The sequence below is a fragment of the Balearica regulorum genome, chromosome 18 (assembly GCF_011004875.1).
Source record: "Balearica regulorum gibbericeps isolate bBalReg1 chromosome 18, bBalReg1.pri, whole genome shotgun sequence".
In the NCBI taxonomy this organism is placed as follows: domain Eukaryota; kingdom Metazoa; phylum Chordata; class Aves; order Gruiformes; family Gruidae; genus Balearica; species Balearica regulorum.
In genome coordinates, this window is record NC_046201.1 from 11,863,612 (window position 1) to 11,884,735 (window position 21,124).

At 52.6% G+C, this 21,124-nt stretch overlaps 1 protein-coding gene across 2 annotated transcripts in view; it reads left to right on the top strand.

The window, feature by feature from the left end:
• Window positions 1-3,626: 3,626 nt before the first annotated feature.
• The window catches only part of PIK3R5 (phosphoinositide-3-kinase regulatory subunit 5), a 67,513-nt gene continuing 50,015 nt past the window's right edge, over window positions 3,627-21,124 (top strand). For both annotated transcript variants that reach the window (XM_075770517.1, XM_075770519.1), the window contains exon 1: window positions 3,627-3,762. The gene's annotated coding sequence lies outside the window, so the exon portion shown is untranslated. The remainder of the gene's footprint in view (window positions 3,763-21,124) is intronic.

The following is a 21,124-nucleotide window of genomic DNA, read 5'->3' on the forward strand; positions in this document are numbered from 1 at the left end:
CAACATTAAAGCCTTTCCTGGTTTTGCTGTGGAGGATGTGGAGATGGAGAGCAGGCGTTTGTGAGCCCTCCAGTGATGAACTGGGCAACGAGTCTTTAATTGCAGACTTTTTTTCTGCCTGGATTTTAAGTGGTTTTGTAAATAGGACATTCCCAAGCAAGCTAAATACTCTGACTGATGGCCATCACAAGCAATATTCTGATGTTTGGCCTATAAATATTGTATTCTAAGCAGAAATCTGTATTGCGAGATTTGATACAAAACAACCATCTTCCAGGTATTTATCGTAGAAATCTGGACATATTCCACTCTGCTAAGCCTGACTTGGCAACATGTTGTTGATTTAGGAAAATGTGTATGAGTGTGGTACAAATACAGGTTTTAGAAATGTGTTGAGAAGAGAGGGATGGGAACATGACCCTGATGAATTTCCGAGCACCTCTGCAAGTTATTGGTAAGTCCCATCTTCAGCAGACATCTCAGAGGTACCTTTGTGCTGATTTAGAGGATGAGGAACCAAAATAGAAGCCGGGCAAAGGAGATTTGGGTTTGTGAGTTCACGTTCCTGGAAATGAAAAGGGATTTGACCGAAGCAGAATGACTGCTCTCACAGGAAACGTTTACAGCCCACCAGCCCTCATGCACCCCAGTCCCTTTGCATATATTGGAAACCTGATTTACTTAGAAATGTTCTCTATGGAAATCACTTTCTATCACCAAAGGGGCTTTGCGTGGCAATTACTTTGCTCTTCTCCCAAGCAAGTGTTTCCATGAGTTGCTTTGGAGTCACTTGTGGAAGAATTACAGGCATATTTAAATACTTTCTAGCCCCGTACTGGCTGTTGAGGATCCTTTGGAGCAGAGGTGGTGTCCCCTGGGCATCTGGAAGCAGTGATGCGGCCACATCTCTGCCCTCTGAATTTGCATTGGCGTAGGCTTTTCTGACAAGTTAGCTGGAACTTGCTGTTTGGTATTTGGGTCTTTTTATCTTGCTGCATCAGCTGTGGAAGGACAAACAAGGCCACGAGAGCACAAAGGTAGAGCAGCACCGACAGCTCGCGTGTCTCTGGTGCAAGGCTTGTCCATCGGAGCCGGCTGGCCCTGCGTTTTCCCTGGCAGACAGTTTACCCCAGGTCAGTGTTTCGCATCACGTGCCGCTGGCATGTTTACTCCAGTACTGACAACCCAGAGGTCTAAACAAGCGTGTCATCAGAGAGCAGCCTCAGCTTCCTCCTCCCCGGCTGGGGCTGGTCAGGCAGCTGGAGGGGAAGGAACAAAGCTCTGGAGCCGTGCGGCCAAGCTCTGCGGCACCACGCCGGCTGGAGCTTGTTTAGCTTTGGCATCGCTGCTGGTGTCACTGCAGCCAGCCTGAGCAACCCCGCCGCATGGGTGGGAGCACCCTGGGCTCCCTCCCCTGTTCTCCGTGTGGCCACTAAAAGCCACCTGAGATCCCTTCCCGCTGCCCTGCTGTCACCCTGGAATGTGGCACCCATGTCCCCAGGTTCTCCTGAACTCAAATGAGAAAAACTGAGTGACAGAGAGGAGTGCAGCGCCCTGCTCCCGGGAGCTCCCAGGAGCACGGTGGTGTCGGCAGCCCTCGGAGGTGCCTCCACCCTGGACCCCTTTCCTGGCGTGGGCTGCTCCAGCCCGGTGGCCTCCACGCTGCTGTTTGTCATTCTTGTCCCTGCAAACTGCAGCAGCCGCCTTGGCGGTGGCTGGGGCATGGCACGGTACCTCCCTGCGCTCCTCTGCTTCCTTCCGCCGGCATGAGCCCCCTGAGCCACCATTTTTGGTAACTTCCTCAGGCTGCAGCATGCCCCGAGGAGCAAAACAAGCAGCTCACAGCACGTCAAGTGGGGAAGGCATGAGACGGGAGGGGACACGCTGCAGCTCCAACACCCGGAGAAGTTTGGCCTCTGCAGATTTAGCCCCTCTGACACATCCAGATTCCTCTGGTTCAGGGATACACTTGAAAAGCTGGGTCTGAAACCAGGAGGTGGCAATGGGGCAGAAGGGAAAAATCAGGTTGGCATCCCAAAAACTGAACCCAGCCTTTAAAGCTTGCATGAAGAGCCCAAGCTGAGAGGACGCTGCGGTGCAAAGCCTGCTCCACCTGAATATTTGGCTATTTTGCAGAGCAGTGCCTTGGGGCAGGTGGCATCATGACATAGACACGAGACTTTCCCCTTCCTGCTATTTTTGCTGCCAGACGATTTCTTCTGAATTGCTGGTGGCTGCTCAGCTGGTGAAGGTCGAGCCCATCTCCCCCTCCGCGGGGGTTTCACCTGGTGCCGGGCGATGCTTTGGCACTGCAGCCGGAGCGGAGAGCAGCCGGGGCTCTGAGCACCGGCGTCCCACGTGGTTTGCACGGCGGGTGGTTGTCTCAATGGGTCACCAATTAAAGGGAATTTTGGTTCTGACTGGGTTTGCTTTTTTTAAAATTCACTGGAATCTCACTGCGAAACCCACATCTATTTCGGCCCCCAAGCGGCTTTCGAGTCTCGGAGCATCAGTAGCAGTGGTCACTCTCTTCTGAAAAAACGAAACCCGCAAAGAAACCCAAAGCCAGATTCTTGCCCCTGCCTGCGATATCACCTGGGCTGGATCCGGTCGCAAGCCCCACGTGGCAGATGGGCCAGCGGGCAGATGTGGAGGGTGAGTATTGCCAGCGACCGAGGTGGCACAGGCCCTTTCTCAGGAGCAACCCTGAAGGCAGCAGGAAAAGGCCATTCCGAGGTGCCACCGGAGCAGAAATGAGCAGCGTGTCGCCAGCCTGGTGTCACCCAGTCTGGGCCCTGGGTGGCTTTGTGCTGTTGGGGAGGTGCTGAGGGCTCTTCCAGCAGAGAGGGGTAAAGGGCTGCCTAGGGAGGGACGGGAAACAAGCTCACATAATACATGAAGCGTGGAGGGAGGGAGAGAGGGATGGGGCAATGGAGAGGTGGATGGCTGGAGGGATGGACAGATGGATGAATGGAGGGAAGGGTGGAGTGGCGGTTGGAGGGTAGGAAAGGTGCATGGATGGAGGGAAAGAAAGAGAGATTGATGGAGGGAAGGGTAGATGGATGAATAGCAGAACGGTGGGATGGATGGGAGGTGGATGGGTAGAAGAATGGAGGGGTGGATAGATGGACGGATGGATAAATGGCAGAATGGCAGGAGGAAGGGATGGATGGAGGGGTGGGCAAATGGAAGAATGAGGGATGGGGGGAAGTGGTGGGGGGACAGATGAGTGTCAGGATGGATAGGTGGAGGGATAGGTGGCTGAGGGGATGGCTAGCTGAATGAATGACAGGGTGGTGGGACGGAGGGAAGGAGGAGAGGATGGATGGATGGAAGGATGGATGGAGGGCAGGATGGATGGAGGGAAGGATGGATGGATGGATGGACAGAGGAAGGGGTGAGAGGTGGCTGGAGGGCATGTGGCGAGGGCTGGGTGTCGGGGGTACGGATGTGCGGCGGGGCGGGGCGGGGCGGGCGGTGCCCGGGGCCAGTGGGCGCACACGTGTGGGGCGGGCCCCACCGCCAGCCCCGCCCGCCCGCCCGCCCCGGTGCGGCCGGTGCTGCCCGCCGGGGAGCGGAGCGCAGCGGAGCCCGGCGTGGAGCCCGGCGGGGCGCGCCGCCCCGAGCCGAGCCGAGCCGAGCCGAGCCGAGCCGAGCCGTGCCGTGCCGTGCCGTGCCGTGCCGTGCCGTGCCGTGCCGTGCCGAGCCGAGCCGAGCCGAGCCGAGGATGGGCAGGGAGCCTCGGCGGCAGCCGCCCTCCAGGTGGGAGAGCCGCGGGGCCGGCTGCGGGGGTGCTGCAGCCCGCGGCCGCCCTGGTAGCCGGGGGGTGTCCGTATAACCGGGGTGGGGGGGTCCGTGCACCCGCTGTGCCTGCCCGGTGTAACCGGGAAGCTCCGTATCACCGGGGTGGCCGTGTAAATGCGGGGGAGGGGGGGCTCCGTACACCTGGTGACCGTGGAGGGGGCGGGCGAGCAGGGGGTTCTTTATAACCGGGGTGTCCGTGTAACCGAGGAGCCTGTGCACCCAGTGGGCATGGCGGGTCCGTGTAGTGGGAGGCTACTATGCACCAAGGCGCCTGGAGGGGTCTGTGTAATTTTGGGGGGGCTATATATAAACGAGGTGTCCAAGTAACTGGGGAGGGGGAATGAACCCGGTGTGATGAGGCGGTCTCATGTATCTGGGGGCTCCCCCTTCAACCCAGAGGGATGTGTGACCCGGGGGAGGTCCCCTGTGATTGATTCCCCTGGGGGGAGGTTCCCTGGGGTCTTTGCGATGTCAGAAGGGGGAACCCTGCACCTGGTATCTCTGTCAGTGGGGGGGTCACCTGCCCCGGGCTGGCGAGTTTCCCTTGCAGCCTTGGAAGGGGACACCCTGTGCCATGTCTCCCTCGGGGTCCCCTCGCAGCCCAGGGTGGTCTGTGGCTGGCTGTGCCCCTGGCCAGGAGGAGCCGGTGTCACCCCACGGGTGGGGATGGGCCCTGCTGCCGTGACTCATTTCTGGACTACGTACTTGTTTTCCTCCCTGCTGCCCCGCAGAGTTGCTGCTCAGGGCCCAGGTGTGTGGCCCTGCCCGGCCCCAGGGGACCACCCCGCCGTGCCCGGGTCCCCGGGAAATCCCGGGGGCTCTCCAGCACCCGCCTGGAGTTTTGGCAGGGCCGCTGGCGGGGGTGGCGGTGAGTCACTCCGTGTCACTGGAGCTCTCCTTGCCGGGCTGGAGGGACCAAGGGCCACCCGTTGCCTGTTGCTCCTGCTGCCCTCGGCCAGGTCCCCGCTGCCCAAGAGGGTGGAGGTGTAACCCCTGGGAGGGCTCTGCTTTGGCAACAGGATGTGGTTTGGGATGTGACAAGTCCAGCAGCGTGTCATCCCTCCGGCATCAGTCTGGACACGCGCCAGCCCTGAGACGTCCCTGTGCTGCTTCATGCACCAGCTTGTGCTGATAGTTGTGTGCCCGAGAAAGACCATCTTCCATCAGGTGCTTCTGTGGCCTTATGGTGTCACCGGCAGCTCCCGTTTAGTGGCCAGCGCTGACCGGAGGGTGCCCGGACCCAGCCTGGCCTCCTGCTACTCTCGCTTCTGCAACAACCTCCCCGAAAGGATGTTTAGCTGCTTTGAACGGCGTAAGCCCTAAGGGAGGAAAAGGCTGGGCTGATTCAAATCACTAATGAAAGCGGGAGAAAAGAGATTTCAGACCTTTGTTTTCATGTTTATTAAAATCTCACTGCTGTCACCCAGCACCCGTTAACTTTGCTTATGGATTGCTTTCGGTGCTGCTGCTACTCTCAATGCAGCAAAAACGCACTCAGGCAGCTGCAGGCTGATGCTGCTTACCTTGCTGTTGAAGAGGTTGATGCTGAACAGCTGCAATTTCTTTAGTTTTTCATTTAGATTAATTTTCTAAATCTTGGTTTGATGCAGAGCCTGCAAACTCCAGGGAGATGCAAGATCTCAACACTTTAATTTTCATGTGTGTTGGAGGGGTCTGTTTGTGTTTCTTGTTCAGAGCAAAAACTTGGAGTTGCAAATTGTTTCCAAAACATGATTGCAAAGTGTTTTGGAGCTCTGGGTGTTGCTCAGATTAGAATTTAAACCTAGAAAGATTAGACGATAAAGAGCGAGAGCCTAGCGGTGGTGGTTGCAAATGGTTGCATCCCTCGGTTACAGTGACTATGTAAGGTTGGAGGGCTCAGGCGATGGATGGGTATGTCCTTTGGAGCTGGGCTGGATGATGCACTGCAGGTTTCTGCAGGGAGGCAGCTGGGCAGCGTGGAGCCCGGTCTGCTGCACCACAAGCCCGGGGTGCGTTTGGTCCGATGCTGGCTCCAGCCTTACGATGTCCTGAAATGAAGTGGGGGGAGCTCACTGGTCTGCCTTCCCCGGCATCGTGTGGCCATCGCTCTCGTGCTCCCTGCAGCTCTGCAGCCCGGTCGGGGTGGGAGGGAAGGGGATAAAAAGTGTCAGAGGTGCTTGTACAGAGGGAGAAGCTGTAATGCCAGTGTGCATTGATTTGGGGTAGGGGGTTCGGGCTCCTCACTGGCAGCCCTGCGGCTCTGGTGTTGTAGGATGGTGCGGCTGGCCAGTCCCTCCTTCCCCCTGGAGATCAGGGCACTCTAATTTGGAGAAAAGCAAACCAAAACTGTCCCCTTGTGCCTTTTGCTGAACAGGAAAATGAAGATGTGAGTTTTGCACTGAAAAAGAAGAACTGAATCCAGCTGAAAGCAGTGGCAGAGAGATACTGTACGCTGCTCCGGTGGGGCGTGCTCCCTGTGCTGCAGCAGCCCTTGGGGCTGAGGGATGCCAAATGCGGCAGCGGCTTTGCCATCAGCGTCGTGGTCCGGCCACAGCAGGGACCAGGCTGTGACACCCGCTCAGTGGCATGGGGACTGCTGCAGCCTTGTCATGCTGCAGCTCACCTGGGGTAGTTTCGACTTCTCTTTTTTTGGGTGACCGCTGAGCTGTTCCTGGCATGATGGGGCTGCCCATGTTTGCATTATTATTGTGCAAGTGGAAAATTGTGCATGAATTTGCTGGGGGAGACCCATTCAGGTGAGTGCCCTGAGGTTGTTTTTGAGTGATGGGAGGCTCCTGCTGCATCTGAACTCTGGTCCCATCAGTGCTTTGAACTCGCACTGGACAGTAGGTGAGAGGATGGGGAGGGGAGATGAGGTTCCCATGGACCCCCCTGCTGCGGGCATCGCACTGCAGCCTGGCAGGTCTTCCCTTGCTGCAGGTCTGCGCTTTGCAGCCATGCTCAGCCAGGGAGGTGTTTTGGGCTGGAAATGTCACTCTTGACTGCAGTGGAGGAAAAGGTGACCTGTGGATGCACTCAGATTCCTTAGCTGCAGCTGATGCTTTCCCTCCTTTCTACAAGATTTCCTTTCTGCTTCCCTAAGAGACTTGGTATTGTGAGACTCCCCATCCTTGCCTTATCTGTCATGGCAGGAGGTGGTGTGGGGACATTTTTGTCACCGGTCCACTGCCAGCCCTTTCTTTGCAAGGGTCCCACCCATCCAAAGCCATCATCGGGGGTCTCCAGGTGACCTCTCCAAACCACCCAAGGCAGAGCCCACTTTGCGCTGCATGTGTTAGGTTGGGGTTGTTCACCTTCCCGAACGCGCGGCTGGTGACGTGGGTGTGATATGCACGAAGATACGGTGAGCGTCGCCCTGTGCTGCAGCCCCGGGGATGGACAGGACCTTTCGTTAGCGCTCGCTGCTGGCACCGAGCCCTCTTCACCAGCCTCCTGGGTGGGAGCCTGGGGAGCGGCTGCAGCTCCTGAGCACCTTTCCCAGCACGGAGACCAAAAAAACCACATTCCCCGTTTTTCTGATCTCGTCTTTAGCCGCCAATTAACACGACGTGAGAACTTGTCTCCCCAATGACGTGCCTGCGTGACTCCTCAGATGGTTTAATTGCAGGGTTTTCAGCAGCCAGAGTGTGATGAAATGGTAATTGTTGTGATTGTATGCCGTGCAGTAACTAAAAGACGCGGGGCTCTTTGGCAAAGCGTAATTAGGAAATAGGGACACTGTTGGGAATGGCTCTGCGATGTGATTTTCCTAATGAAAGCTACTGAATAGGCCGCCTTGTAATGAAGAACAGACTTGCGAGGGGCACTGCCAATTGCTCTTCTCTAGTGTTAATTTTGTATTTCCTCCCCATTGTTTCTAATACCCTCTTGGAAAAGCTTGAAGATAAAATGCTTTATTTTCTTACGCCTTGTATCCTGTTTGGCAAGCCGCGATTATACCATGCGCATCTGGAATACACGAGTGGCCAGGCATGAGCTCCTTCAGACTTGCTAATCTCTGATTTCAAGCTCTGTCACTGGAAAAAAAAAAAAAAAAAAGAGTGTGTGTGGGGGGAAAGAAGCAACTTTGGCTTGTGGTCGGATGATCCGCTCCCTCGCCGGTGTGGCGCAGCAGGAGATGCTCGGCTGTGTTCGCAGATGTGTAGCTGGAAGAGAGCTGGCTCCGTCGAGTGTGAAGGCAGCACGATGCTACGGGAAGCGCGGTTTGTTTGGAAACTGCGGTGGGGTTTCGTGTTCGAGGCTTGGCTGTTTTTGTCTCGGATGTCCTCTCCTTGCAAGCGTGATTGCTGTATTTAACTGTAACCTGCCACATCTGAGAGTTCACCCAGGTTCGAGTCTCCTGCTGGTAAGAAAGAGCCCGAGGCCAGATCCTGCCCGGGGCAGCTGTGTGGTTCGGTGCTCCCACCTGTGCCGCACCATTCCCGTAATGGGGCTGGCGAACCCCCTGGTGTCTGCCGGGGGAAGAGGGGGCTCCAGCGCTCCCTCCCCAGCTGTGCTGGGCTGGCCGAGCAGTGAAAAGGGCTTGCAGATGTTTTTAGCCAACAGATGCGAGCGTGACCCTTTGGCTGAGTTAAAAGGAGAATAGGAAAACACTACCTGGCTGGGTGGCATGGTCCTGTGGTGCTGTGACAATTATTAATGACTCTCAGTGCTGCACGGGGACCGTCCGTGTTTGTAAGAGATGGGGATGTGGCTTGGCTTTCCCTCAAATGCTTTGTTTCATTGCCCAGAACTCCCGCAGGGCTTGGGGTCAGAGCAGCTCGGGTGCTCCTAAAACACTGCTGGTCCTTACTTTGAGGTGGGTTTAAGCAGAAGCGTGGAGATCCTGGCACGAGCAGCTCATGTGACGAGGGTGCCTGGGAATGGAAGGGCACGCTGGAGTATCCTCGCCCCGGTCACACCACTCACGGCTGCCTGACGCAGCTCCGGCCGAGCAGGAAGGGCTCAGCTTCAACCCAATCTTGTGACTGTCCTTAGCAGCTGCTGCGGTAGGGAATTCGTCATCTTTTTTTATCCTATGTTGGAGGGTTTTGTGTTGTAACATCAAGGTATTTTCAATATTGTGTTAACGTCTGTTGCAATGCAGCGCTGCGTGGATGGTTGTACAGCTTTAGGTGTGCACGCTTTAGGAAAGACTGTGTTGTCTTGAGCTTGCAAAAGTGTTTCTCATCCCTTCCACAAAGGCCCATTCTTTGTTGTCTCAAATTAGGATGAAACGCTTCCCCTTTCAGCAGCTTCCCTCATTACTCTATGTCTATTTAAACCCTCGGCTCAGAGGCTTCTCTGCAAACAAGCTCTCATCCTTTCAGGTGGCATTTCCCTTTTCTTATTGTTTCTGGCAATCTGTACATGTGAAACTTCACAAATGTTTCTTCATTCTCGCTGTCTTCATGTTGAAAAATCTTGCAAATGGGTACACACGCCGTGTGCAGCCTCCCACCGCCCACGGCTGTGTGATGGAGTTATAGTGACTCTCGGGCGCGGAGGCTTTGCAGTCCGACAGAACAAACTCCAGCCCTGCAGACCCTGGCTGGGAGACGAACCTGATGCTCCTCACCTGTGTGTGTGAATCCTGCTTATCTGAGAGGGCTCCTGCTTAAGGCTTGCCCCCCTGGATCAATTAGCTGGATTGCAATCAAAGCCAACGAGCCTAAGGTCCCCAAAGGACTGCTCGTTAAATGCAGATTGATCCCAGGTTGATCTGGTCTGAATGCTGGTGGGTGTCTAATCCTTTAGGGAACTCAGACGGTGTGAAGGAATGGCTACACAGGTCTAAATCCACTTTTGCTGGTACAGAGCACACCTAGAGCCTGGGGACCTCCTTCATGGTGGCCCCTGAGCCGTTGGATTGTGGTGCTGGGTTTAGAAGTGACGTCAGGCTAGCAGGTATTAAACAGCATCTCACCAACTCCCCGGTCTCCAACCAGAACACCACCCTGAGTGTGATGGTTCAGGATGAGGGGATGTGGTGGGTTGACCCTGGCTGAGGGCCAGGTGCCCACCAGAGCTGCTCTGTCACTCCCCTTGTTCACCAGACAGGGGAGAGAAAGTATAATGAAAAACTTGTGGGTCGAGATGAGGACAGGGAGAGATCACTCACTAATTATCATCACGAGCAAAACAGACCGAACTTAGAGAGGGAATTAATCTATTACTAGGCAAAACAGAGTAGAGGAATGAGAAATAAAATAAAATCTTAAAACACCTCCCCCCACCCCTCCCATCTTCCCGGGCTCAACTTCACTCCCGGCTTCAACCTCCGCCCCCCCCAGCGGCACAGGGGGACGGGGAGTGGGGGTTACGGTCAGTTCATCACACGGTGTTTCTGCCGCTTCTTCATCCTCAGGGGGAGGACTCCTCTCATCGTTCCCCTGCTCCAACGTGGGGTCCCTCTCACGGGAGACAGTCCTTCACCAACTTCTCCAGCGTGGGTCTCTCCCACGGGGTGCAGACCTTCAGGAGCAAACTGCTCCAGCGTGGGTCCCCCACGGGGTCACAAGTCCTGTCAGCAAACCTGCTCTGGCGTGGGCTCCTCTCTCCATGGATCCACAGGTCCTGCCAGGAGCTTGCTCCAGCGTGGGCTTCCCACAGGCCACAGCCTCCTTCAGGTGCCTCCACCTGCTCCGGCGTGGGGTCCTCCACGGGCTGCAGGTGGAATCTCTACACCCCCTCATCCTCCCTCCATGGGCTGCAGGGGGACAGCCTGCTTCACCATGGTCTTCACCACGGGCTGCAGGGGAATCTTGCTCCGGCGCCTGGAGCACCTCCTGCCCCTCCTTCTGCACTGCCCTGGGTGCCTGCAGAGTTTCTTACATCTTCTCACTCCTCTCTCTGGCTGCAAAAGCTCTCTCTAGCTGTTTTTCTATTTCTTAAATATGTTATCACAGAGGCGCTGATTGGCTTGGCCTTGGCCAGCAGTGGGTCCCTCTTGGAGCCGGCTGGCATTGGCTCTGTCAGACACAGGGGAAGCTTCTAGAAGCTCCTCACAGAAGCCACCCCTGTAGCCCCCCCGCTACCAAAACTTTGCCACGCAAAACCAACATAGGGGAGTAGCCTTTGGCTCTGTGGAAATTCATCATTTGCAGTCACCGTCCTGCCAGTTCCCAGGAGCTCGGCTCCTAGTGAAGAGCTGAGCCAGGGGACTGGCCCCGTGTGCTGCGATGCTCCTGCCCATCATGGGAGGAACCGGAGCTGGAAGGGCTTCAGGCTGCGTTTGCTGCATGAGCTCTTACACCCCTTGCTCCTGTGACGTGTGACTGGGGGAGTTTGGGGACTTGCTCTGCATGTGGGAGACCAGCTGGTCGGGGCTGTGCCAGCCTGGCTGGAGGCACTTCAGGGATGGGATGCTCTCAGTGCCCCTCACGGCACTTTCAAATGTAGTCACCCTGCCAGGGAGAAGAGGTGGAGAGTGGTGGATAGGGCCTTCATGTGGAGAAGAGGATACCTCTTGGCTTGTCTTCTCCATGGCTTTTTGGGCTGGTAGGGATGTAGCTTTGGTGACTGTACTAGGCTAAGACAAAGGGTGGGTCCAGCTGAGGGTCCTGCCCTCAGTCAGGGAGAGCCCAGGGGCTTGGACTTCTCTAGCTGCGATGGGATGGCCCCAGGCTCTTCAGTCCCAGCACCTTCCCTTTGTGCAGCCTGCTCTTCTCCACATCTGCAGAGTTTAGCACATCTGGGATACAGCAGTGACCTCCAGCACAGCTTGACCCTGCTTCTTCCCAGAGGTGAATGCAGGGTTTGGAAAGGTTTTGTGCCCTGGGCTTATCATTCCCCTCTCAAATGGCAAGTGCAGATGCTGCTGCAATGTTTCAGTGCTGTGGGCTGTTTGAAGGTGCTTGGAGGCTGAACAGCCTGATGGGGTTGGTCACTGCTGGCCATCCCCTGTTGGATGGATGCCCATCTCCTTGGTCTCTCTTCTTGCCTGGAGATTTCATTTCTCATTGATTATGATGGTGGTGTTGTGGTTGTACTGAGTCTTCTGGGCAAGGTGGGGCTCACACCCCTCTGTGAGCTTTGAAAGTGGGTGTGAATCACAGTCTTGACCGCCCTTGGCCTGAGGGTGATGGGGAACAGCCAAAAACGTACTTGCCATCATCTGTCTTTTGTGGTGCTGCAGCCAGTGGTGCTGGAAGTAAATTGAAGGTTTTGGGCAACCAAGCCAGGGACTGAAAAGGCTCCTGGGTTCCCAGCAGGGCCTCCACAATGGCAGGAAGCAACTTCTAAAGCTTCCTTTGGATACACTGGGCCTTGGGGAAAAGATTTACTCGCTTGTTTATGCTGTAAGTTAATCTATTTAGTGGGTTTGGCATTAAAGCTCACAAAAAGCCCTCTGAAATGGTCACGCTGCTTGTTTGTAGTGCTTTGTCTCTCACTTACTTTGTTTCACAGCTGGAGTAGTTAAGCGGAGCCAATTGAAATCTCACATGTAAACTTGTTTTTCCGAATAGGCTGAAGGAATTAGCATGAGCTCTCACTGTCCTTCATCGGAAGGGAGCTGTGGGGGGAATGGCGTGGGGCAGAGGTTGGGGTCCCCTCTGGGAGGGACCCTTGGTTGTGTGTGCTCTGTGCCACTTTGCTCGGTTGCAGGATGGGGATGCTTCCCTATTGAAGCTCATAGATGATTTTGCAATAGAAAAACACCCCAAACCAAACCCCCAAAACCCCAGCACCCCTCCCTGTGAGCCAGTGTAACAGAGTAGGGAGCAACATGACATGTTTTTTGGGGGGTAAGAAGTCTTAGGAAGAGTTTGGAGAGGCACAGAAAAGTGCTGGGTCAGTGGAACAAAGAATAGCTGATGAGAATTTTTCATGATATCATGATATCATTGTTTCCCTTTGTGTTTGACGCTATCCTAAATATGATAGTGCCACCCACATGTAACCTTGCACAGTAAAAATGGATTTTCCCCAAAGGCCATGTCCAAAGAAGCCCCATGTACGCAGCAACTGCTGTAGAAAGCAGGTGGGACAGCCGGGGTTGAGGTCTGTGCCCAGAGGTAGCAGGCGCTGGGCTCCCTCCCAAGCTGAAGACTTTGTTGCAGCATCGTCAGCTACAATGAAGTCTTCAGCCTGGGAGGGACCCCAGCATCTTCAGCCTCAGTGAAGTCTTCAGCTTGGGAGGGAGTTCAGCACCTGCTACGTCTGGGCGTGGACCTCAGCCCCAGGTGTCCCATATGCTTTTGGGAGGGTGCCTGCTGCTGAGCACGGAAGTACCTGGTGTCCCCTTTGCCCCATGTCAGTGGCCGTAAGACCCCTCCAGCAGGGAGGTCTCCTTTCGGTCTGTCCCACCAGGTTGAAGAGCCACCCTAGGGAGAGTTGTGAAGAACCATTTGACACTGTATTGTGTCCTTCACTTCCTTCTTGGCAGGGGCAGCTTGGACTGCTGCCTTTATTTTGGGAAACACTTCTTTTTTTTCCCCTTTAAATTCTGCATTTGCTGAATTTTTAATTTTTTCCCCGGTCCTCTCTTGTGACACACAGTCACTTCTCTGCTGAACTTCCACCTTCCCTGAAGAGCAGCCCTGGAGTTTCCATTACATACTGCTGACGGCACCCAGCACCCAGCTGAGCTGTGCCAAACACTGTCGCTGTCTCCAGCCTAAATCTTCTTGGGGCTTAACGGGACATTGAGCTTGTAATTGACTGTGATGCTGGGTGAAACTTTAACCTTCACTGTTGTGATAAAGACTGATACAAGCTAAAATTAACTCTTGCATCATGTGGCAAGGGGTTTTCATAATTGGTGCCAGGAACAAGTATGTTTCCTCTCTGAAAAGTGAGTATACATAACTGGTCTTTTCTTACTCAGATCAGATATGTGTCATTTCTGCTGTTTTTTGAGGAGAAAAATACAGGCTTTTCTGACCCTGGCTAAGTTTTGCCAAACCCACACAGCCCATCGAGTGGTGGTGGGTGAGGATGGGGGGTTGCTGATGTCCTGGGTCATCTCTACGCACCCATCGCAGGCTGGCTGAGAGTGGTGTTCGGATGCCAGGGAGGTGCGGAGGTGCTGCGGGCCGTGTGGCACTGGTGGCAGGGCTGCTGTTGCTGATGGGAGCAGGAGGAGAGGCGATGGGCTTGGTTCTGTGCTCCTGGCCAGAAGGCAAAGCACGAGCTGCTGACACCTGTCAGCCTTGCTCTGGTGTGTCCGAAGGTGAGCAAAGCGTTGATGGAGGGGAGATAAAAGGAAGCACAGGGTAGGGCTAGTTTTTTTTTTCCTTCTTAATTTTTTTTTTTTTTTTTTAGGAAGTTACTGTTCAGCATCACAAGGTACTGTGCAATGGTGAAATCCAAGAAATTCCCACAGACCTCTGTACCTGCTCATCTGCTTTGAGGCAGGAGGATTGAAAAGGCAATGGTGACTGAGGAGTGCAGACTGGAAGGGCCATCAGGACTGGAAGGGCTGCTGAGGGTTTCTCTCAGGCCTTGAAGGCAGGGACCACTCTCCCTCTGTCATTTGATTTGAGTCTGTTGCTGCTTGTCCTGCCTTCAAGGGCATGGGCACAGATAAGCCTTTCTGTGATTGTGTTTATCCCATTTCCCATCCCCAGCAGGGCCCTTAAATTTGAAGCAGAGCAGGGCATATTTTTTCCCTGTTCTTCAATTTTAAGCTTGCCCTTCAGCATCTCCAGGAATGGGACTTTTGTAGTTTCCTTCAGAAACCATTGCAAAAAGTAATAGACATTATTCTAACAACATCAGGGAGATACATTCCTCCCTGTGCCTTTCACTTCCCAAAGCTTGATACTTGAATGGTTCCAGAGTGTTGCGTTACAGGAGCTAAAAATAACGGAATATGGGGATGAAGAGTGCAGCCCGTGTTTGTAGCTGAGATGAAGGCAACGTCTTGCCAATGGTAAGAGCATCTTTGACTGAAAGGACCTGCAGTGAGTCACTGGGGTTGCGTACAGAGAAATGTCTCTTTGGAGAAACAGAGAAGGTACCATCGCAACTGTTCTTCTTGGTGATGGCTCGGTGGGACTAATTTAGAGATTTGTATTTCTCGGCATCAAAATACATCATAGCTTTAAAGGGGTAGCGAGTGGAATTCCCCCGTTATCTGTTTGTCAAGAATACACTAGATCCTGTCCTGAAAAATGGTAATTGTAAAAAAAAAAAGAACATTTTAAAAATAAGTCAAGAGGAAGTCTCAGTTTGCAGAATGGGTGGTATGGAGGTTTGCAGACGATTCTGTGCTGGACACTATCACACTGTTGCGGTTTCAGTTTCCCCTAAGTGTTGCTGCTAGGATCTAACGCTGGTCATGGTCTCCACGTAGCTGCCTCATTCACATTGCTAACCTCGCAGCAAGGGAATTGTTCACTTATAGAAAGTCCCAGAATAGTTTGCAAGTGTCTTCAGCTTGTGTGAGTCTGTGATGCATTGCAGGTTGCTTCTGTTTCTCAAGAAAATGCATAGTTAGTCTAAAATTCAGGCTTGAATATGGAAGCAACAAACCTTCAAGTGACTGGTTTGAGCTCAGGTCAGTCGAGATGCAAAGCCGATGCAAAATGTTGTAATCTCCGCTCAATTACTGTTAAATATCTGTCTCTGGGAGGTCTCTTGGCTTCCTAAAATCTGGTCTTCTCAGTGTCCAGTGTTAAGGAGGACGGGTGCTATGCCCCCACCACAAACTGGATACCCGAAAGGCTGAACCCAGCACCCATGATGAGCTGCTGCTGTTCTCATTCTCTCCCACCAGTTCCTGTGAGACCCCAGACTGGAAAAGGGGTCTCCTTTTTCTCATCCCACACCTTCACTTGCTGCCAGCACTTCTGGTGGGGAAGGTGGTAGTGATGCTGTGAAACCAGCATGTGCTTGTCTTTAATCCAATACTTGCTGAACTTGACTGGATTGCAGTTTCCAGATTGCTCTTATTACACACTGCTGAGACTCCTTTTCTGTTGCTTTATCCAACTGCAGCTATTACTGCGCAGGGACAGACACTGGGACGATCAGAGGGGCTTTGTGTGAGCGCTAAGAGTCTCATGAGTGGCATGTGGTCTCCATGAAGCTGATCCCACGGTATCCCCTGCAACTGATGGGGTTGATGGTTCATACACATCATGCCAGATGCACGTTGCCTTGTCTCTGTGATCACCTTGTTCCTCTCCAATAGCTAAGAATTGCCTGGGCGTTGCTGGCACTGCCCTCAGCCCTGCCACCTCCGAGGCTGCTGGTCCGCATTCAGGTTTTGGCTACCTGCTGTGACTTCCTTGCCAAAACTAGAACCAGTGCATTGCTCTGGACTTGTCCTGGTGTGACCAGAAGATGAGCTTGGCTGCAAACTCAACCCCAGGTGCTGTGTCTCCTTCCAGCTCTTGTACTGTGTTTTGCAGTATGCTTTACCTCGGTGTCTCTGGTCAGACTTAGGAGGAGACTGTCCTTCCTGCTTCATAAATTGAAAATAAATTTGTGGAGCAGCTCCCTGGAGCTGGAGTCTAGTCAGTAATGTGACGAGAAGTTCATTACCAGGATGATAACATGATGGCAGTTTCACTCTGAAATCACTAAAATTTTGTTGTGGTTGTGTTTTGTACATTTTAGGGGCAGGCCCACCTGCCTGTCTAACTTTTTCTTATTAAAAAATAACTGGGGAAAAAAAAAATACTTGAGAGCCAGTGACAGCCCCAAACAGCAGCGTGCAGCGATGATCCTCCCATGGGCAGTTGGGTGCTGGAGCCTTCCTCGTTCCTCTGCCATCACTTCAAGTCCTGCTTGTGTCGGTCAGCTTTAGCAGGTTGGGTAAGAGATTGCATCTTCCCTCCAGGAGTGATGGGTTGGTGCTTTGTTACAGGCACAGTTCAGTTGATTTCTTCAGTAACCTCAGGTGAGGGTCAACGACTGGTCCTGCCACAGTTGATGGGAATTTTGCTACTGGCTGAAGAGCTAATGCAGCTTTGGTGTGGAAATGAGACCTCTGCTGCCTTGTCCCACACATGCTGGACTGTCGGTGCCTATCGCTATCTGTTGCTAGCCCTCATGTGCTCCAAATAACTAATGATGCATTTATTTTCTCTTATTTCATAGAATTGTAGAATGGTTTGGTTTGGAAGGGACCTCAAAGCCTATGTAGTTCCAACCTCCTGCCATGGGCAGGGACACCCTCCACTAGCCCAGGTTGCCCAAAGCCCCATCCAACCTGGCCTTGAACACTGCCAGGGAGCCAGGGGCAGCCACAGCTTCTCTGGGCAACCTGTGCCAGGGTCTCACCACCCTCACAGGGAAGAATTTCTTCCTCAGATCTCATCTCCATCTCCCCTCCTTCAGCTTAAAGCCATTCCCCCTTGTCCTGTCACTACATCTCTTTGTAAACAGTCCCACTCCAGCTTTCTTGTTGGCCCCTTTAGGGACTGGAAGGTGCTGTAAGGTCTCCACGGAGCCTTCTCTTCTCCAGGCTGAACAACCCCAATTGTCTCAGCCTGTCTCCATAGCAGAGGTGCTCCAGCCCTTGGATCATCTCTGTGGCCTCCTCTGGACTCTCTCCAACAGCTCCATGTCCTTCTTGTCCCGAGGACCCCAAAGCTGGATGCAGTACTGCAGGGGGGTCTCAGCAGAGCAGAGTAGAGGGGCAGGATCGCCTCCCTCAACCTGCTGGTCATGCTGCTGAGGATGCAGCCCAGGACACAGTTGGCTTTCTGGGCTGCAAGTGCACATTTCTGGGTCATGTTGAGCTTCTCGTCCCTCAACACCCCCAAGTCCTTCTCCTCAGGGCTGCTCTCAATCCATTCTCTGTTATAATCCATTCTCCTATAGTTGTGCTTGGGATTATGCCGAGCCACGTGCAGGACCTTGCACTTGGCCTTGTTGAACTTCATGCAGTTCACACAGGCCCACCTATCGAGCCTGTCAAGGTCCCTCTGGATGGCATCCCTTCCCTCCAGCGTGTCAACCACACCACACAGCTTGGTGTTGTCGGCAAACTTGCCGAGGGTGCACTCGATCCCACTGTCCGTGTCGCCGACAAAGATGTTGAACAGTGCCGGTCCCAGTACCGACCCCTGAGGGACGCCACTCGTCACTGGGCTCCACTTGGACATCGAGTCATTGACCGCAACTCTTTGAGTGTGACTGTCCAGCCAATTCCTTATCCACCGAGTCGTCTGTGGTCTGTCTGTCAAATCCATGTCTCTCCAATTTAGAGACAAGGATGTTGTGCGGGACAGTGTCAAATGCTTTGCACAAGTCTAGGCCTGTATTTTCTGGATTATCAGTACTGTAATGTAGTTCATCTGTGAAATAGCCCCATAAAATTGATCATAGCCAGTTTTAAAGTACACACTCTATCTTGAAAGGTGGAGATAACTCTGTTTTTACAGCAGGGACTAAAGTGGCTTGCTTTCTTTCTCAGAGCTTACACCTGTTTGTCCAGAAATGGAAGTCTAGTGAGGAGTCCTGGGCATCTTGAGCAAAGTCACTTGCAAAAATGTTGGCTTCTGCTTGCTATGAATCAAATTTGGGGGTGAAAGAAATGAAAGCTAAACTAAGTGAATCTATTGCAATTTCCATGTTCCCATTATTGCACTATCTGAGCTTCTGACAGGCTTTGAAACACTTGGTTGTGCAACTGCTGGCTAAGGAAGGAAGTGTGATTATTCCTGCTTTGCATGTGGGAAGCAGCTTAGGAGAATAAGGATGGGAGTTGTCTTGCTTAAGGATGCCTGCCTAAAAATTTAGGCCTCACATTTAACTTAGTCTGTGGGCTTCCCCTGAAGAGGGGTTCCAGTTGGATTGGATGAGCTGACCTCCATACCAGGTGTTCGCTCTGTCTGTAGATGTTGATTTGCTTAGAGATTCACCTCATTTTTGCATAGGTAAAGTTGGAGGCAATGAATCCTACCTTGGGGATGAACCCTGTGTCACCGCAAAGCTTTACAGCAAATAGTTGATGTGGGTTCTCCAAAGTCACCAGATGATTATTATTTTTTTTTTTTTTTTCTGAGTTATCTTGCTTCATGCCTTGGAGTCCATCAGATTTTTTTTGGCCCTGGATGATAATCCTGAAAGTTGTCAACCTTCATTACATTGTTTGTAAGAAACAATAGTATTGATTGGTCATCTTTGCCGTGGTATGTTGTTGGCTGTGCAGCAGGTGCACAAAGGTATTCAGGATGTTAGAGGCTTTCTTCATTTCACTATGCACTTTGATGTGCTGGTAAGAGCCTTTGTGGGGATGCCAGCAGGGCTGCTGGTGGTCCAGGGTGTTCAGAGAAGGTGTAAACCACTCTGTCAGAAATTCTAACTGAACAGTCATCATGCATATGAATAAGCCCCTTCTGGACCTAAGCATGGTGCATCTGACCTAGCCATCAACCAGCTCTGGATGGCTTAATTTCATCTCAATCCTTGTCGTGATCAAGCATTTTGTAGGCAAGTGATGGCACCGTTTTCTTCTTTAGATGGTGGTGAGTATTGACTTGGTATGAGACTTACATCCCGTAGTGGTTCTCTCTCCCTCTCTGAACAGCTGTGGTTTGGGGATTTTTTGGAGGGGAATTGAATTGTCCTGCTTAATCCACTAGCAGGGTTGTCCTGCCCAGCAGTGGTGAAACCAGAGTGATACCTTCTCTTGGTCCATTGCTCTGAGATTGCAGCTGGTTATTGCTACTGATACAGTGGGAAGTGCGGGAAGTCCTGTCACAGCCTGACTTACTCTGATGCTTCCTTGCCAATAACTTTTACCCCTTGGAGGAAGCTCTGGGAGAAGAGAGGCTGGTTAGAGTGGGGTCAGGTTATGAATTTCTTGAGGAACAATCTAGATGGCTCGGTAAAATGAATTTGCCCATCTGTATGACCAATGAACTTACAACTTTCTCTTGTCTTTGCTAGCCATTAAAAAAGACAGCTCCATCTCTCAGATTCAAGGTACCCCCATCATCTGAAAGGCCGAGGCTGCATGTGTCTGTTGAGGAGCATGAATGGCCACTGATACCAAAATGCAGACAAATTTTCTTAGTAGTTTATACCAAAAGAGCAAATGACCACCCCTTTTTTTTTTTTTGTTTTCCCCAAGCCATCAAACTGCTGGACAACAGCCTTGAAGACCCATGAGTTACCTTCTAGGGACTGACTCAATATGCCCATAGAGTTTTGGTGTCCATGAGGATTTGGTCCATCTGAGAAAGTAAATTTCCCCTGTTTGTTCTGGGGAGATGAGAGCCTCTGTGCTCAGAGCCATTACAGATGGCAGATCTTGCGATGGCTTTTGTATGTTCTGTTTTCTCAGTAGCTCCCAATGAGAGGTAAATTATGGATGTTGTGTTTTGACCTTGTGACTGTCAGTATGCATCTCTCTGCTAATTAATGCACTGTTATTCCTGTGCTAGCAGATATTACCTCTAAAAATATCTAGAGGTGCCTCTCTGGTGATAAGGCTACGGCAGTAAGTTTTAAGCAGGGAATATGTTAAGACCTGATCCACTCTTTAGCTGTGCCGTAGAAAGCTTCTGGTAATGGGGCTTATCAACCTCCCTTGGGGAAGGGAGGCAGGAGATTTTGCCCTCTAAATGGGGATGATATTTCCGCTGGTGTCAGCAGAAACCCAATCTATTATGGCTGTAAGGAAAGCCGCCTATGTATGGAGTGATGCTTGAACCTGCCATCCAGACTGGAAGACAGACCCAAGCTGGTTGGGGGGAGTGTAAGTCCTGGCCCCCATCCCCATGCCGAGCAAATGGGGGGAAACCCTGGTGATAAGGGTGGGAAGTGAATTTCCTTCAGACGTCTGTCAGTGGTCAGTTGGTATGTAGCTGTTCCTTTAGCATCAAGGTGGGAAGGGTCCAGCTCCATGAATGTGTGGGTAGGAGCGGATCTCTTGGCTGCTCTCAATCTGCTCTTCCCCCATCACTAGACGGTGTTGCATGGCCATGGGAAGGGGCCAAGGGAACAGACCCCCTTCAAAGAAGAAGAGAGGACCCCAGGACTGCTTGAGCCCAACGTGTCATCGTTTAAGGGAACGCAGAAAGTCATTGCTTGGACCTGGACTGCTGCTTTCACATGTCTTTCCTTCCCCAGCCTCTCCGTTGCTGAGCCACATGCCCTGCTTTGCTATCTTGCACCCTCGCAGTGCCAAGGGACGGCACGGTTATTTCTGACCAGATCATTTGTGTGTGGTCTTTATTTTTGTATTTTCTCGAACACGACTGTTGAGTTTCCTGGAACTGGTTGGCCCAAACCAGAGCCCTTTGCATGCTAACAGCCTCACAGCTCATTTGTACAGCGTGGCGGGTGCCACGTGTGGCTCTCGGATGTGGCAGGAGAGTGAAATCATTGTCCAGAATAGGAAATGGTGGCACAACTTCCCCCCCTGGCTCCAGAG